An 18,007-nucleotide genomic window follows, 5' to 3' on the forward strand; every position below is an offset into this window, starting at 1 on the left:
ATTGTTTTGTCATAAAGACTGCTTTTTCTACAATCAATTGTTTTATTTCGTAATTATACGTATTTTTACATGAAAGTAGGAAAAAATTGGTAATATGAGATTAGAACAAGTCTAGCATAATTCACATAAATAGAATAGAATTCATTGGTATACAATCAAATAACCAATTTTATGCTGAATTCAGTGATATATAGTTTGTATATATCATTCATAGATTTTTTTTGGCAAACGGTCATATTTCTAACACGCGCCAAATTCGCGATGATCACCCGTTGAGGCCCCGCCACTTGACGTATATTTTTCCAAAATGGCTGCGCCACTCAACCGGCTTGTTATGTCTGTCCGTCTCGCGGCCTCCGCCACTTACCGTAGAGACCTCGAGGAGGACAATGCCACTCGAAGGGTTAATAAACAGGGCGAATAACAAAGGCCCTAATATAGACCCTTGTGGGACTCCAGAAGTTACATGGACATACTTAGACTCATATCCGTTGACTGCAACTTTTTGTGTGCGGTTTGTAATGTATGACCTAAACCACCTCCACAAATTTCCACGAATGCCATTGAAGTATATTTTTTCTAACAGAATTTGGTGATCTACTCTGTCGAAAGCTTTGCAGAAGTCCGTGTATATACTATCAACACGTTTATTTATGTCCAAACTTCTGAAAAGGTATGAGGTATATAGAATTAGGTTTGTTGTTGTTGATCTTTTCTTGACAAAGCCATGTTGCTGTGGGAGGATAATGTTGTGTAAACTTGGATAAATCTGATCATGAACCAGTTTCTCGAAAAGTTTGGATAATACGGGAAGAAGTGAAATAGGCCGGTAATTTTTTACGTCTTTCTTTGAACCTCCCTTGTGGACAGGGACAACTCTTGCGATTTTCCAGACATCAGGAAAGGTACCTTCTTTAAGGCAGCTATTATAAATGTAATACAGAGGATGTGAAATATTGTCAGCTACATTTTTTAGGAATATTGGGGGGATGTTATCAGATCCAGAACTTTTCGATGTATCAACAGTTTTCAAGGCGCGTTTGACAAGATGGATCGGTATGTGAACATCATTAATATGAACATTAGATGGGCTAGTTGTTGATCCGTGAGGATCGAAGTCAGGGGAAGTATTAGACGGCGCAAAAACAGATTGAAAGAAGTCAGAAAATAAGTCACACACCTCGGCAGGGTCACTGGTGGTTACGTCATTACAAGAAACGGTGGCGGGGATATTTGTGGTTCCACGCTTATTAGCAACAAATGTCCAAAAGTATTTAATGTTGGTTTGAATGCTTGTTTCAACTAATTTTAAGTAAGCATTATAACACACAGCTGATTGCTTTTTAAACCGTTCCCTGTAGAGTGAAAAAGTTTCATAGTCGTTTTGATTTTGATATTTTTTCCACTTTATCCAGGCCTTTTTATTATTATTAAATATGTGTTTTAAAGCAGGAGAGAACCATACAGGAAAAACGCGAGGGATGAACGGGTTTTAGTGGACCAAACTTTTTTATTATCTTGTATAATTCTTCATAAAATGTCTGTACCGCCTGTTCCGCCTTGAGACCTAACAATAAACTATTCCAGTTAATGGTAGATAATTCCATATTTATGGCATTGTAGTCTGCTTTATAAAATAACAATTTAGGGATGTTGCTTTTATTAATTTTTTTTTTTTTTTTTCATTTATTTATTAACACAAAATATTTACATACATTCAAAGAATTATGACAGCGAACAAAGCCCCCTGAGGCTTAAATGCCGCTGTAATTAGGCTTAATTGAGTTGATATTTAATTATTCACTAGCACTGGTGCATTTTTGGTCCCGTCAAACCAGGGTATGTACCGTAAAATGGGGTGAGTAGGTGCAAAACTGACATTCAAACCTCGATAACATTTTATTTTTACACATGCAAACTGAATGGTGTATATACTCGTGTTCGCGAGCCTAACGCCATCTAGCGGGCATCCCAAGAAGAGGCGGAGTTTCCAAGCACGGCCGCGCGGGGGCGCGGCGACAGCCTCTACCACTTTACCATCTTACACGGCAAGGCACACAAGCCGCTCTCGCGATTTTTGCCAATTTTTATATAAAGTCGCCATACTATCAAAGTTATAATATTCATTTAATTTAATATACAATAAAACAATTTTGTAAAATCAAAATAAGAAGAAGTCATTGAAGAGTTCCGCCTGCTGCTCCTGAGACCTCCTGAATCGCTAACCTCCCAAACATTGGACCTCCGAGCCGGAAGCTATCAACCAGCGCCAGGATCAGCAAGAAACGGTCAGGCCATCCATTCTTCACCTTCTTCCCTTCAATCGGCATTGTGCTAATACCGTGTATATTTTGTAACCTTCCAGTGTCGAGCACGTGTCGCGTGGTGCACACGGCCGCCATTACGTGCCAACAACGAGTTTCGGGAATAAACTGTAAGTGCTTTACATTCTCTCACACAAACCATGGCTACTCCTAAAACAGCAGTGACTCCAATTTCTTTAACTGTCGATTTAAACGATCCACGTGTCTTGACGCAAAGACGAGGCACACTCAAGGGTAAACTCACGTTATTCGCTAAATATGTAGCTACGCTTAATAAGGCTAATTTAACGAATATTCAAAAAGTCGAGTTACAATTACGCATAAATAATGCCGCGAGTTATTATCGAGATTTCGATGTCGTTCAAACTAGGATCGAGGAGTTAGCAGAGTCGAGTGACCTCCCTAAACATTTAGAATACCGCGAAGAGTTCGAGGGGCAATATTATCAGACAGTGGCCGCAGCGTCCGAATTAGCTGACGTCGGCAACAGCCCCGCTGTTGCTAACGGCAGCGCCGCTGCCCCTGCCAGCGCCGATTCCGTGGGCTATAAGGTTAAATTACCTACTATATCACTCCCCACCTTCGACGGTTCATACGAGCATTGGTTGGGGTTTAGGGACACGTATACTTCTCTGATACACGATTCTAAGGACCTAGGTGCCATACAAAAGTTTCATTACCTACGCGCAGCCTTAACCGGCACCGCTTTGCAAGTAATCAAGTCCTTGGAATTTTCAGCAGAGAACTATACAACCGCGTGGGAGCTTCTCGAAAACCGTTTCAATAATCATAGGTTACTAACACACAATTACGTAAAGTCACTTTTCAACACGCAATCAATAAACAAAGAATCGGCTACACAGATTAGAAAGCTGATTGACTCCGTGTTAGGTTCCCTTCGTGCCCTGAAGACCCTAGGAGAACCTACGGACTCCTGGGACACGTTAGTCATCTATTTAATAGTCACAAAATTAGACGCGGCTACGGAGCGCGAGTGGGAGGAACACAAGGGCTCAGTCAACTCTAATCGGCAAGATTCTACCTCGCGCATTAAGCTAGCTGATCTGATTACTTTTTTACAAAATCGTGCAGATATGTTGGAATCTATTACGGCAAATCATTCCAAAAATACGCACTCAAATTCGCATGAAAACAAAAAGTCATCAAATCAGTCGCAATCACACAATGTGCACGCAACGCATAGTTATGCTTCTAGCTCCACGGTTTCACAGTCACACACAAACAAATCCAGTTCCAAACGCACGTCGCCTCGCAATTGTCAAATGTGCAGCGCTAATCATCCGCTTTATTCGTGTAATAGTTTCCTAGATTTAACTGTACCCGACAGAGTTAAATTGATTGAGGATAAGAAACTATGTCACAATTGTCTTCGCGTTGGTCACACAGTTGACAACTGCTTTTTTGGCCCGTGTAGGATCTGCCAGAAGAAACATAATAGCTTGATTCATAGCCTGAGTAGTGACAGTGACGGTGCATCAGCTTCGGCTGGCAGTGTAAACAATAAGCCACCGGCGAGCGCCGTCCCCGCCACCTCGGCTCATCACACTATTACACTTAATTCGCACACACTCTCAGCGCCGTTAACACCGGTATTATTATCTACTGTAATAGCAGATGTTGCCGATAGCAACAATAAATTACATAGGGCTAGAGTTTTTCTCGATAATGGCTCAGAACACAGTTATGTCACACAATCTTTCGTAGACAAATTAAATACGCCTTTGATACAGTCCACTTACAATATTTCAGGGTTAGGTAAATTAGTCACGCAAACCACACACTCGTGTCAGCTTAACCTACAGGCTATTACAGGTGACTATCATGCACGCATCAATTGCATGGTAGTCGCTGTCTTAACGGAACCGCTGCCGTCAGCAGTGATAAGCGCGCATTCCATTCGCATTCCAGACAATATTCAACTCTCGGACCCTACTTATTTCAAATCATCAGATATTGATATATTGATAGGCGGTGATTATTTCTGGGGCTTGTTAAATAAGGATCGATTTCCTCTCGCAGAAGGGCCTTATTTACAAGATACTAAATTTGGTTGGATGGTCGTGGGTCCGATCAATAATAAACGCATGAAAACAAATAAGACTACTTGTCATTTCACGCAAACTTTAGACACACAATTAAGACAGTTTTGGGAGCTCGAGGAGGTGCCTAAGATAGGAGACGGACTGACTGACGACGAACGCGCCTGTGAACAGCTGTTCGCTTCAACTACGCAACGCGATAAAGATGGTCGTTTTTTAGTGCGTTTACCCCTTAAGGAATCAGCTGATGCGCTCGGCGATACCTTCGATGTAGCTAGGAGTAGGTTCTTATCATTAGAACGCAAACTCGAGCGGCTCCCGGACTACAAAAATATGTACTGCGATTTTATGCGTGAGTACATTGAGCTAGGGCACATGTCACTTATACACACATACACAAAGCCTTACTGCTTCCTTGTACACCACGCTGTATTAAAAGATAGTCTCACTACACGCTTAAGAGTCGTTTTCAATGGATCAATGCCCACTAGTTCAGGGAAATCTTTGAACGATTTGCAATTAGTCGGGCCGACCATACAAAACGATATTTTTTCCATATTGTTACGTTTCCGCAAGCACAGATACGTCGCCTGCGCAGACGTGGCAAAAATGTACAGGCAAGTCCTTATTCAACCCGACCAACGGAACCTTCAACTAATTTTGTGGCGAGAGAACCCTTCGCAGCCGCTAAATATTTACCAACTTAATACGGTAACTTTTGGTACTTCGTCTGGGGCCTTTTTAGCCATCCGCTGTCTCAATCAGCTGGCAAAGGAATGTGCTGACGAAGAGGTCTCTCGCACCATATTAGAAGACTGCTACGTAGATGACCTAATTACAGGAAATAATGATAAACACGCTTTAATTGACATCTGTGAAAAGGTCACCGACGTACTTCAGTCAGGTTGTTTCCCGCTCCGAAAATGGGTGTTTAACTTTGACGTTTCGCAATTTTCCTCGTCCAAAATTACGTCACGCGAATTGTGTTTAGGCGATAACTGTCAAAGTAAAACACTCGGCTTAGGATGGACTAACAACACTGACGAATTTCATTACACGGCAAAAATACAACAGGATAATAACGAACCGATAACAAAGCGCAAAATATTATCGGTAATTTCACAAATGTATGACCCTCTCGGGTTACTTTCGCCGGCCATAATTATTGCCAAAATTTTACTCCAAAAACTATGGCTGTGCCGCTTAGATTGGGACTCGGAAGTACCTGAGGAGGTCGCATCTGCCTGGCGTAGATACATACTCACACATACACAACACATACATAGCCTCCGCATTCCTCGTTATGTAATGGATGCGTCTGCGCATTGCACACAGTTGCACTTTTTTTGTGATGCTAGTCAATCGGCCTATGGAGCCTGTGCATATGTGCGTTCGCTTTCGGGACATAATAATGAGGTCATAACAGTGCATCTGTTGTGTTCTAAGAGTAAAGTCGCTCCTTTGAAGTCCGTCAGTATCGCGAAACTTGAGTTGCTAGGCGCGCTGTTAGCTGCTAGGTTGTACTCAAAAGTAATTAAATCGCTCAAAGTGAAGTTCGATTCTATGTATTTTTGGTGTGATAGCACAATCGTTCTAGGGTGGGTCCGAATGTCACCCCACACCCTTAAAACCTTTGTTCAAAACAGAGTGTCGGAGATAAACGAGTTAACCGGGAGCGCGCAGTGGTTACATGTAAGTAGCAAAAATAACGCAGCTGATTTAGTTAGCCGCGGCCTTGAACTTGACGCGCTTATCAATAATTCGTTCTGGTTCAATGGACCGCCCTTTTTGCATGAACCAGAATCTGACTGGTTACCTAGTACTTTATCGCGCACTTCCGAAATTATACCGGCCGATTTACCTGAAATAAAAACAAATACAATTAGTATGACAAGCCAAATTAACACCGATGTATTCGAATTCGACAGGTTTTCGTCTTTTAACCGCTTACGGCGCGCGGGTGCTTATGTTTTACGATTTATAAATAACACACGCATTAAAATCAAAATAAATCGTAAAACTGGCCCGCTGACTGTTGACGAATTGAATGCATCGATGCAACATCTGGCGCGTCTTTCGCAAATGAAATCTTTTCCTGTTGAGTATGATAAGATGATAAATAACTTACCTGTTAAACACACGCGCGGGATTAATAAATTAAATGTCTTTCTAGACACAGATAAACTGATAAGGGTCGGCGGTCGTATTAGTAATGCGACTAGTTTTTCATACGACAAAAAACATCCGATTTTGCTTTGTTCAAAACATCGTTTCACACAGCTTTTGTTTCAGAGTGAACACATACGATTACTGCATGCGCCTCCTAGTCTCCTGCTTGCTACTATCAAAGACTGCTGGTGGCCTCTCGGAGGCACTAATTTAGCAAAGCGAGTGGTACGCACCTGTGTAACCTGCATTCGCATGAAGGCGAAGACGTTCGCGCCTATTATGGGTAACTTACCTTCGCTACGTTTGGAACCCGGGTTCGCCTTTATGAGCTGCGGGGTAGACTACGCAGGGCCAGTATACGTACTTAACCGTAGGGGAAGGGGAGCTAAGCCTCAAAAGGCATACATCTGTCTGATAGTTTGCTTCACGACGCGCGCGGTTTATCTTGATTTGGTCACAAGTCTTAGTACCGAAGGATACCTACTCGCACTTAAACGCTTTATTTCGCGCCGTGGTAAACCTAACGTCATATATTCCGATAATGGCCGTTGCTTTGTAGGGGCGATGAAAGAACTTTCGTCATTCCTACAAGACAATGCAAGTAGTATCATTGAGTGTGCCGCTAATGATAACATTAATTTACATTTTAACCCCCCTTACGCTCCACATATGTCAGGTTTGTGTGAGAGAGCTGTACAGTCTTGCAAATATCACCTGAAGCGCGTTATTGGCAACGCGAATTTAAGTTATGAAGAATTTAGCACGGTTTTGGCACAGTCCGAAGCCCTACTGAATTCCAGACCCATGCATCCTCTTTCCACAGACCCAAACGACCTTTCCGCATTAACTCCAGCTCATTTCCTTATTGGCCGACCGCTGACAGCGCCGCCCTGCAGGGACTTGACGGCAGAGACGGGCCGGCTCCCACGCTACGAGATGCTGGAGAAAATGAGACAACACTTTTGGCAGCGGTGGTCGAAACAATATATTTCTGAGCTGCAGACCAGAATAAAGTGGCAGACGCACGGCCAGGATATCGTTCAGAACTCCTTAGTTCTGGTCAAGGAAGATAACCTACCACCCCTCAAATGGCGTTTGGGACGGGTGGTAGCTCCGTTCACAGGACACGACGGAGTCTCTCGCGTCGCTGACGTGAAAACAGCGAGCGGGATCATACGCAGGGCTTTCACCAAGCTTTGCCCTCTCTTGATGACGCCAGAGAGTGAAGAGCCAGCCCCATCCACATCACCACAACCACATTGAAAGCGGGTGCTTTCAAGGCCGGGGGCATGTTCGCGAGCCTAACGCCATCTAGCGGGCATCCCAAGAAGAGGCGGAGTTTCCAAGCACGGCCGCGCGGGGGCGCGGCGACAGCCTCTACCACTTTACCATCTTACACGGCAAGGCACACAAGCCGCTCTCGCGATTTTTGCCAATTTTTATATAAAGTCGCCATACTATCAAAGTTATAATATTCATTTAATTTAATATACAATAAAACAATTTTGTAAAATCAAAATAAGAAGAAGTCATTGAAGAGTTCCGCCTGCTGCTCCTGAGACCTCCTGAATCGCTAACCTCCCAAACACTCGTAATAAGTGTTCCGGACGTTTCTATTTTATTTTGGGCAGTTCCATTTCATAACTTTGACGATAAACAGGAAATCCCACCTCACCCCGTAGTCCCTAGTATTTGGGGTGAGTTGGGTTTTCATACAAAGGTGATTTTGGAAGATTGTTGGATCGATTTTTTTTTATTATGAGTATGACTATAGCTCCATTTTAAATTGGAATACATTATTTTTGTAGCAGTAGCCTTAAAATCCCATCTCACCCCCCTTTCATCCCTTCTGTCCCCATTCATAACCCAACTCTCCCCGCGAACTCTACTCACCCCATTTTACGGTATCAGATAATTTATGTATAAATCCTCCATCTTATTAGAAGTAAATAAAACTGTATCCGATGTAAAGTTGCAAACTGACCTATAAAGGCGAGTCTATAGACACCACATTAACTATAAAATAAGCAGGTATCCATTAGGTACTTGAATGGGTTAATAATATAAAATCAATACCTAATAAATTAATATTCTTTTATTTACTTAAATAAATGCCATATAAAACTCGCTTGATTATAACACATAACTAATACGTAATACCTACGATTCTTTTTGTATTTGTATTAAGTAAGAATGTGTAACCTTTGTTCAAATACCTATAGCATGTCCGCTTTCCTATATCGGACTAATCTAGTCTAATCAGACGATACACAGGAAAGAGAAATAGGTTAGGTTGGACATTTGTAAGGAACCCCTTCATTTTTATTCCGTCTACGAGTAACTGGGACTTTCCCGGGTATCTTTTACAGGATCACAAAGTCCTTTAAATAATTGAAGTGGCCGACGCAGCCACCTCTAATCATTGTGATTTCTTTGTGAATTTCAGAGCGTATTTGGAGTAATATAAGAAAATTGCAGAATTATAATGATTTAAAGCTGTCTAAATTTGTTTCTAATCAGATCTGACAGAGTTGTCAGATCTGAGTTTATTAAAATAAAAGGCCTTATTATAAAATTCGCTGACTGATATATTGGTAATAAATTGAAAGCGTTGATTGACTTTGTAGTATTTTCAGGGTTGCGTAAAACGGAACTACAATAAAAAACCGGCCAAGTGCGAGTCGGACTCGCGCACGAAGGGTTCCGTACCATTACGCAAAAAAGTAAAAAAATCGCGTTTGTTGTATGGGAGCCCCACTTAAATATTTATTATATTCTGTTTTTAGTATTTGTTGTTATAGCGGCAACAGAAATACATCACCTGTGAAAATTTCAACTGCCTAGCTATCACGGTTCATGAGACAGACAGACAGACAGATAGACGGACAGAAGGACGGACAGACGGACAGTGGAGTGTTAGTAATAGGGCGTTTGAACCCTAAAAACCTTTTATTTAAAACACATCCCTGAATATGAACGGACCGCTTGTCATGGCCATTTCAGCCAGATACTAGAAGGATAACGACTTTAACACATTCAGGGCCAAAAACCTGACTGTCGAGTACACTATTCGTATGTCCATAGGCGACGGTGACCGCTTCACATCAGGCGCATCGTCTAGTCGTTTGCTGTCTATCACATAAAAAAAATTGAAAAAAAACTGTCTTGTGTCAGTTAAATGGCTCCATGGATCTCGTCCATGATGTGTATTTATTATTGTAAATCCGGCAAACCTTGGCGCTTAAAAAATACATAAATTGTAAAACTGTTTTTGACATTGGAAATGTCTTTTCGTTCGCTCCAGTATACGGTCCGATTTCACGAAAAAGTGCGATCCCCTTATATCTCGGAAAGTTGTGAAGATATGATATTAAAAAATAGGCTCAAAAGACGCATAATCACGAGAGCTGTAAGGTGCAAAAATAATTATTCGAGAAAGTCAAAAACAAAAAAAGTTATGGTCGAAATAGTGAAAATAAAATTCAATTTTTTCCGAATTTTTGATTTTGGTGCTCGATAATTTGGAAACGAAGAATGATATCAAAAATTTGAGAAAACGGCTCTGGACAATTTAGTCAGCTACAATTTGAGCCTAAAACAAAGACGATCGGGTTAAGGGTTTGCCCTGTAGCCTAACCTTAAAATAGTCAAAAAGTCAGAACGACATTTTTCACAGGACATTTATGACTTCATGTTTCGCAGAGTTCGTTATCGGTGTTTGTTGTGAATTATCGGGATTATGACGGCAGAATAACACTTGCACTGCGTGGGCGAGGGAGAGGGAGAGCGAGAGGGAGAGCGAGAGGGAGAGCGAGAGCGAGAGGGAGAGGGAGAGGGAGAGGGAGAGGGAGAGGGAGAGGGAGAGGGAGAGGGAGAGGGAGAGGGAGAGGAGAGGAGAGGGAGAGGGAGAGGGAGAGGGAGAGGGAGAGGGAGAGGGAGAGGGAGAGGGAGAGGGAGAGGGAGAGGGAGAGGGAGAGGGAGAGGGAGAGGGAGAGGGAGAGGGAGAGGGAGAGGGAGAGGGAGAGGGAGAGGGAGAGGAGAGGGAGAGGGAGAGGGAGAGGGAGAGGGAGAGGGAGAGGGAGAGGGAGAGGGAGAGGGAGAGGGAGAGGGAGAGGGAGGAGGGAGAGGGAGAGGGAGAGGGAGAGGGAGAGGGAGAGGGAGAGGGAGAGGGAGAGGGAGAGGGAGAGGGAGAGGGAGAGGGAGAGGGAGAGGGAGAGGGAGAGGGAGAGGGAGAGGGAGAGGGAGAGGGAGAGGGAGAGGGAGAGGGAGAGGGAGAGGGAGAGGGAGAGGGAGAGGGAGAGGGAGAGGGAGAGGGAGAGGGAGAGGGAGAGGAGAGGGAGAGGGAGAGGGAGAGGGAGAGGGAGAGGGAGAGGGAGAGGGAGAGGGAGAGGAGAGGGAGAGGGAGAGGGAGAGGGAGAGGGAGAGGGAGAGGGAGAGGGAGAGGGAGAGGGAGAGGGAGAGGGAGAGGGAGAGGGAGAGGGAGAGGGAGAGGGAGAGGGAGAGGGAGAGGGAGAGGGAGAGGGAGAGGGAGGAGAGGGAGAGGGAGAGGGAGAGGGAGAGGAGAGGGAGAGGGAGAGGGAGAGGGAGAGGGAGAGGGAGAGGGAGAGGGAGAGGGAGAGGGAGAGGGAGAGGGAGAGGGAGAGGGAGAGGGAGAGGGAGAGGGAGAGGGAGAGGGAGAGGGAGAGGGAGAGGGAGAGGGAGAGGAGAGGGAGAGGGAGAGGGAGAGGGAGAGGGAGAGGGAGAGGGAGAGGGAGAGGGAGAGGGAGAGGGAGAGGGAGAGGGAGAGGGAGAGGGAGAGGGAGAGGGAGAGGGAGAGGGAGAGGGAGAGGGAGAGGGAGAGGGAGAGGGAGAGGGAGAGGGAGAGGGAGAGGGAGAGGGAGAGGGAGAGGGAGAGGGAGAGGGAGAGGGAGAGGGAGAGGGAGAGGGAGAGGGAGAGGGAGAGGGAGAGGAGAGGAGAGGGAGAGGGAGAGGGAGAGGGAGAGGGAGAGGGAGAGGGAGAGGGAGAGGGAGAGGGAGAGGGAGAGGGAGAGGGAGAGGGAGAGGGAGAGGGAGAGGGAGAGGGAGAGGGAGAGGGAGAGGGAGAGGGAGAGGGAGAGGGAGAGGGAGAGGGAGAGGGAGAGGGAGAGGGAGAGGGAGAAACACAAAATAAAAACTTATACAGAGAAACATAAAAAAGAAAAAGTGCCACGAAATGGTCTCACCTCAGCATGTTGCTGGCGGCTGCTAGCAGATAGCTGATGCTGAACCCTGGCAGTACCTAGTGGAGCTCGGGTTTAATACAACATAAGCACACGCTGTTTTGGTCATCCGACTCGTCTTGATGAGCACTTAGGACAGTAGTATCCAAGATAGAGCTGATGCTGAACCCTGGTTGTACCTAGCGGAACTCAGGTTTGGTGCAACATAGGCACACGCTGTTTTGGACACCCGATTCGTCATGATGAGCACATGGTAGAGCATTACCCAAGATAGCTGATGCTGAACCCTGGTAGTACCTATTGGAACTCAGGTTTGGTGCAACATAGACAAACGCTGTTATGGTCATCTCTCGTCGCGTCAAACTGCTGCCAAGAAAATTTCATATCTTGCAACAAATGGGCCGCTGCCGATCACCACTTCTCGAGTTGACTACGGATTTGCCGTGTAATAATTTTCTTGTACTTTGAACATTAATATATCCTGCTTATTAATCGAAAAATGAAATATGTACCTATAAGTTATGCGCCACGGCGACAATTATTCAAACTTGGATACGCGTGTGGAGATTTTGCAATTTGTTTGTTCACATGCGTTATGTCCAGGATACTTGTGTTAGCCTAAGAATAAAATAATTATCATTCAACGTTGTAGTTTTATTTTGTAACTTTTTCCTTATCCAGACTTTCTCGTCGCTCAGCGACAATATTTTTTCGAATTCCGTAGATTGATTTCCTATGTGCTCGATAGTCGTGTGAGGCACGAAATCTGTGAATTTTTTTATAAGGAAATATTTTATATAAAAATCGGCTCTTTATAAATGGCGTAGTGATTATTTCTAGAACGCGCATTTAACTCGTTTGTTTTAAAATATTTCTTCGTGTAATAAAATAAGCGCAAAATTTATATGCGTATTCCGAAATATGTTTATTAATTCCGTTATTGTCCTGTTAAGCTTTTGTCTTTTCGGCTCAAATTATGTACAATGGATTGATAATTTACTAAAGGGGTCAAACAGATCACTGTGTTATGACTTTCCTGTAGACATACACAAGAGTTAAGGGCTATAAAGGTAAATTTTCTTATTTAACCCTTATCCACGTGAAAAGGTCCTCCTTTTATTTAGAGAACTATGATAAAATCATTGCTTACATGCCCACAAGCTGTTAACTATTGCCCACAGGAGAGAAAAATGTACTGTTCGCGATAACACACTAGTTTTCTCTCCTGTGGGCAATAGTTAACAGCTTGTGGGCATGTAAGTAATGATTTTATCATAGTTCTTTAAATAAAAGGAGGACCTTTTCACGTGGATAAGGGTTAAATAAGAAAATTAACCTTTATAGCCCTTAACTCTTGTGTATGTCTACAGGAAAGACATAACACAGTGATCTGTTTGACACAAATATACAGACACGTAAATTTCGAAATACATATATTATTGTTTAGTCGTCAATATTGCATGAACATTTCAACACAATATTCATTACCTGTTAATGCTGGGTGAAATTTTATTTAGTGCACAAATATATTGTTGTTCAATAACTTTCATTAACACAATAAATTGATATTAATATAAAACATATCATTGTGGTTTTTTACAAGTCTCTACAATGTAGTGTAGATAAATAAATAAATATTATAAGACATTTTTACACAAATTATTGACTAAGCCCCACGGTAAGCTCAAGAAGGTTTGTGTTGTGGGTACTCAGACAACGATATATATAATATATAAACAATATCTGTATCATCATACAAATAAATGCCCTTAACAGGATTCGAATCCGGGACCATCGGCTTTATAGGCAGGGTCACTACCCACTAGGCCAGACCGGTCGTCAAAAGTGTAAAGGTGTTACCTATTATTTTGAGTCACCTCCACATATCTATATGTATAACGCCCTGTTTACGTGCAAAGTCGAGGCATGTCCTCTTTCAAAGTGACAGTAAAACACAGGGCGCGCTCATAAATTTGTGAACATATTGCAACCTGTCTCCTACAGAAGACGTCGGAGACAAAATAAAGTTAAAATTTGCAAGAATTTTTACTAGAAGTTGCCATGTTCAAGTTTAATAATGATTTATTTGGAAGTTTTTAGACTGTTCGTATTGCAATTTAAATATAAAGTTTAATAACCTATACAGTCATGTATGTTATGAATGTAATTTTGTGATAAACTTGTATGTTTTTCACGGCACCAAATGTGTGCCGTTATAATCATATCCCGGTTTGACTGGTGCAATTTTGTTTGACGTTTAAAAAGTGCAAGGACAGGTGAAACTTAATACAGAAACTCGATACATTAGGACGTAAGACAGTTATGTATTTTTAAATTATTATTATAGCTTTTACAATACTGAAATAATTCGATGTAATTTAAATTCAATAATTAAGATAACATTATTGAGTTGAGTATTGCATATTAAGTACTTCAAGGATGAGTCACACATGTTATTATGATTTAGAAATTGCTTGCTGTCGATATCGATGGCAGTTGAGTTCATATTTAAGGATGACTCACGTTAGACCGGGCCGTGTCCGGGCCGGAGCTTCCAGCGCATCGTTTTCTATGGAAAGCATTACGTAATCGCCTGTCATGTCATAGAAAAGTAAGCGCTGGAAGCTCCGGCCCGGACACGGCCCGGTCTAACGTGAGTCATCCTTTACTTATTAATCACTAGCAACTGCAGCACTGGATCGTTTTTTCTCTCGCAAAACCGGACTATGGGCCCGATTCGGATTTTAAAATAGACATCTATTAGACATCTGTTAGACATCACCAAGATACGATAACGATATGTTTAAGATCTAACCTGTCAAATTTTACATTGGCGCGATTCTGGAGATACTGTTGAACGATTTCCACAGGATATGACTTAGAGATCCAATTCACATCTAATAGATATCTTACTCTATCTAACGTAAAAATGACATTGGTTCCCCGAATTGCGCTGCAAAAGAAAACTAGTTGATATCTAAAGTATAACGTATCTAGAATGTATCTAGTACGTGTCGTCTCTTGTGAATATCTTGAAGTTCGAATACGGCAGTTAGGCAGGCGTGGCTCACTCCGTGATTTCGTCGCATCGCTACAAGTACATGCGGCTACACCAGTTTTGGTGTTTAGCGTAGTAGTTGTCGTTGTCGCGCACCGCTATGTAATGGACGCCTGCTCGCACTTGCACTTGCATCTCTAGTAATAGACTCGTTTTGTTAAAGAGTGAATCTTCTGTATCTAGTACTACAGTGAAACTTGGTTAAGTGGGACCTGTACAAGTGGGAAACCTCCATAGCTGGGACTCATGGTGCGGTCCTGACACTTTAGCACTGAATACCTAACCTCTGTTAGTGAGACAAAACAAACCTCTATAACTGGGGTAGTACTTTCGATTTTATAGTATTATTTACCTGAGTGTATTTTACTTTTTTTACTGAGACTGTTTTTTAAAGAATAATTAATGTAAAAAGACTACATGTATTCAGTTTGTCACTAGTATTATAGTAACGTATTATTTACTAGCTGTGCCCGCGGCTCCGCCCGCGTGGAATTCGGTCTGTGTCAGTAAGCGGCTAATTTCTAATCTTAATTTCTCTCCCTCTCCCCTGGAGGCGGAACTTGAAGTAAAGTTGACAGATGGATATGCTAGAGGACTGTAGTCCAGATAAAATATTTTACAATTAGGTACCACTAAATAAAACTACACTCCAAAGTCAATAGTTGGTTCGGCCTTATTCAAATTTTACACGTGATTTAAACGACAGAGTAGTAGGTGTATATATCGGATGATACAGTAAGCCGTAAGGTATACGCGCGCGAGCGAAAGCGAAGCGGCCTGCCTGCCTAGACCGCCACTTACCGTGGTCTTCTTCAGACTCCTGAGGAAGACCACGTGCCCCTTGTAACCTCAATGCGTTGCAAGACTTTCGGGAATGATTCGATTTTTTTCGGGAATGCATGGTAGTTAATGCGTATAAAATGCGAGTCCCAAATCGTTTGACTCCGCAAACGACCAGTGCCGGATTAAGATATTTTGATACCCTAAGCATTCCTAGACCATGGTGCCCCCTCTCCCTAGGGTCATCAAGATTACATTGAATTTTTTTGGTAAATTGAGTGACGTTCATTGCCGCATTACAACTGAGAATGGAAATTAATCACATCATTTTTTTATCACGGCAATTGACAGTGCCGCAGCAGTAACGTTGCAACAGAGTACCTAATGCTGCTGCAGTCGCCACCGAATGTCACCTTTATCATATCTTAGAATGTTATTGAAAACGCGAGCGAAGCGAGCGCATAAATATTTCGATATAAAAACGCAATTTTATAGACAGTTGTACATTTTTACTTTTAGTATGGAAATCAGTCACATCATTTTATCACGAAAATTGACAGTGTTGCAGCAGTAACGGTGCAACAGAGTAATACTGCTGCAGTCGCCGTAGCTTAGAGAAAGTGATTGAAAAGGCGAGCGAAGCGAGCGCGAAAATGTTTCGATATAAAAACGCAATTTGATAGACAGAGTTGTACATTTTTACTTTTAGTATGGAAATCAGTCACATCATTTTATCACGAAAATTGACAGTGCTACAGCAGTAACGTTGTAACAGAGTAATGCTGCTGCAGTCGCCATATCTTAGAAAGTGATTGAAAACGCGAGCGAAGCGAGCGCGAAATTTTTTCGATATAAATAGGCAATTTGATAGACAGTTGTACCTTGTTACATTTAGTATGGAAATCAGTCACATTATTTTATCACGAAAATTGACAGTGCTGCAGTAGCAACGTTGCAACAGAGTAATGCTGCTGCAGTCGCCATATCTTAGAAAGTTATTGAAAACGCGACCGAAGCGAGCGCGAAATTTTTTCGATATAAAAACGCAATTCGATAGACAGTTGTACATTTTTACTTTTAGTACGGTAATCAGTCACATCATTTTATCACGAAAATTGACAGTGCTGCAGCAGTAACTTTGCAATGGAGTAATGCTGCTGCAGTCGCCATACATTTAGATAGTGATAAAAAACGCGAGCGAAGCGAGCGCGAAAATTTCTCGATATAAAAACGCAATTTGATAGACAGTTGTACATTTTTACTTTTAGTATGGAAATCAATCACATCATTTTATCACGAAAATTGACAGTGCTGCAGCAGTAACGTTGCAATAGAGTAATGCTGCTGCAGTCGCCATATATTAGAAAGTGTTAAAAAACGCGAGCGAAGCGAGCGCGAAAATGTTTCGATATAAAAACGCAATTTGATAGACAGTTAGACAGTTGTACATTTTTACTTTTAGTATGGAAATCAGTCACATCATTTTATCACGAAAATTGACAGTGCTACAGCAGTAACGTTGCAACAGAGTAATGCTGCTGCAGTCGCCATATCTTAGAAAGTGATTGAAAACGCGAGCGAAGCGAGCGCGAATTTTTTTCGATATAAATAGGCAATTTGATAGACAGTTGTACATTTTTACTTTTAGTATGGAAGTCAGTCACATCATTTTATCACGAAAATTGACAGTGCTGCAGTAGCAACGTTGCAACAGAGTATTGCTGCTGCAGTCGCCATATCTTAGAAAGTTATTGAAAACGCGAGCGATGCGAGCGCGAACATTTTTCGATATATTATTAATTTATTAAATCAACATAATTATTCAATTATCTTTCCTCGGTTGCTTATTCATGCCACAACGTATTAAATTCAGCGCCATCTGTTAGTTTACCAGGGTACTCAATAGTGGTAGCACATATTTGAAAAAAGTTTGCCCCTCCTTCCTAAGTAGCGCCATAAGATTCAGGGGCAAACTTAAGCCAATCGGGTATTGTGGCTACCCCCTCTTTTAGGGGTTGAATTTTTATAGCCTATAACCTGACCGGGGATTTTCTCGACAGATTAGTAAAGTTTTCATCAAAATCCGTTCAGCCGTTTTCACGTGATGCGCGTTCAAATAAACAGACAAACAGACAAACAGATAAACAGACAAACAGACAAAAATTCTAAAAACTTTTGGAACGTGTTCTGTTATCGATTCTAAGTATCCCCAGCCAACTTTTTTTCAAATATCTTCCATGTACAGACTTTCGACCGTCTTCAGCTTTATTATATGTATAGATTCTGTGACTATAGTTTTTTTTTAACTCGTATGGTTGTAGTATAATTCGAGATAGCAATACTTCAAATAAACAAATACTTACAAACAGTAAGAATATTACAAAGGATATTGTAGCTTGGCAATTTGGCCACGTATAA

The 18,007-nt window shown here is 42.3% G+C and overlaps 1 long non-coding RNA gene across 1 annotated transcript; it reads left to right on the forward strand.

Moving 5' to 3' along the window:
* Positions 1-2,150: 2,150 nt before the first annotated feature.
* LOC134789756 (uncharacterized) lies at positions 2,151-7,577 on the forward strand. The gene is made up of 3 exons (XR_010144112.1): positions 2,151-2,288; positions 2,366-2,434; positions 6,677-7,577. It is a non-coding gene; the product is annotated as an uncharacterized LOC134789756 (long non-coding RNA).
* The last annotated feature ends 10,430 nt before the right edge of the window (positions 7,578-18,007 follow it).

Source organism: Cydia splendana, chromosome 1, assembly GCF_910591565.1.
Source record: "Cydia splendana chromosome 1, ilCydSple1.2, whole genome shotgun sequence".
NCBI lineage: Eukaryota > Metazoa > Arthropoda > Insecta > Lepidoptera > Tortricidae > Cydia > Cydia splendana.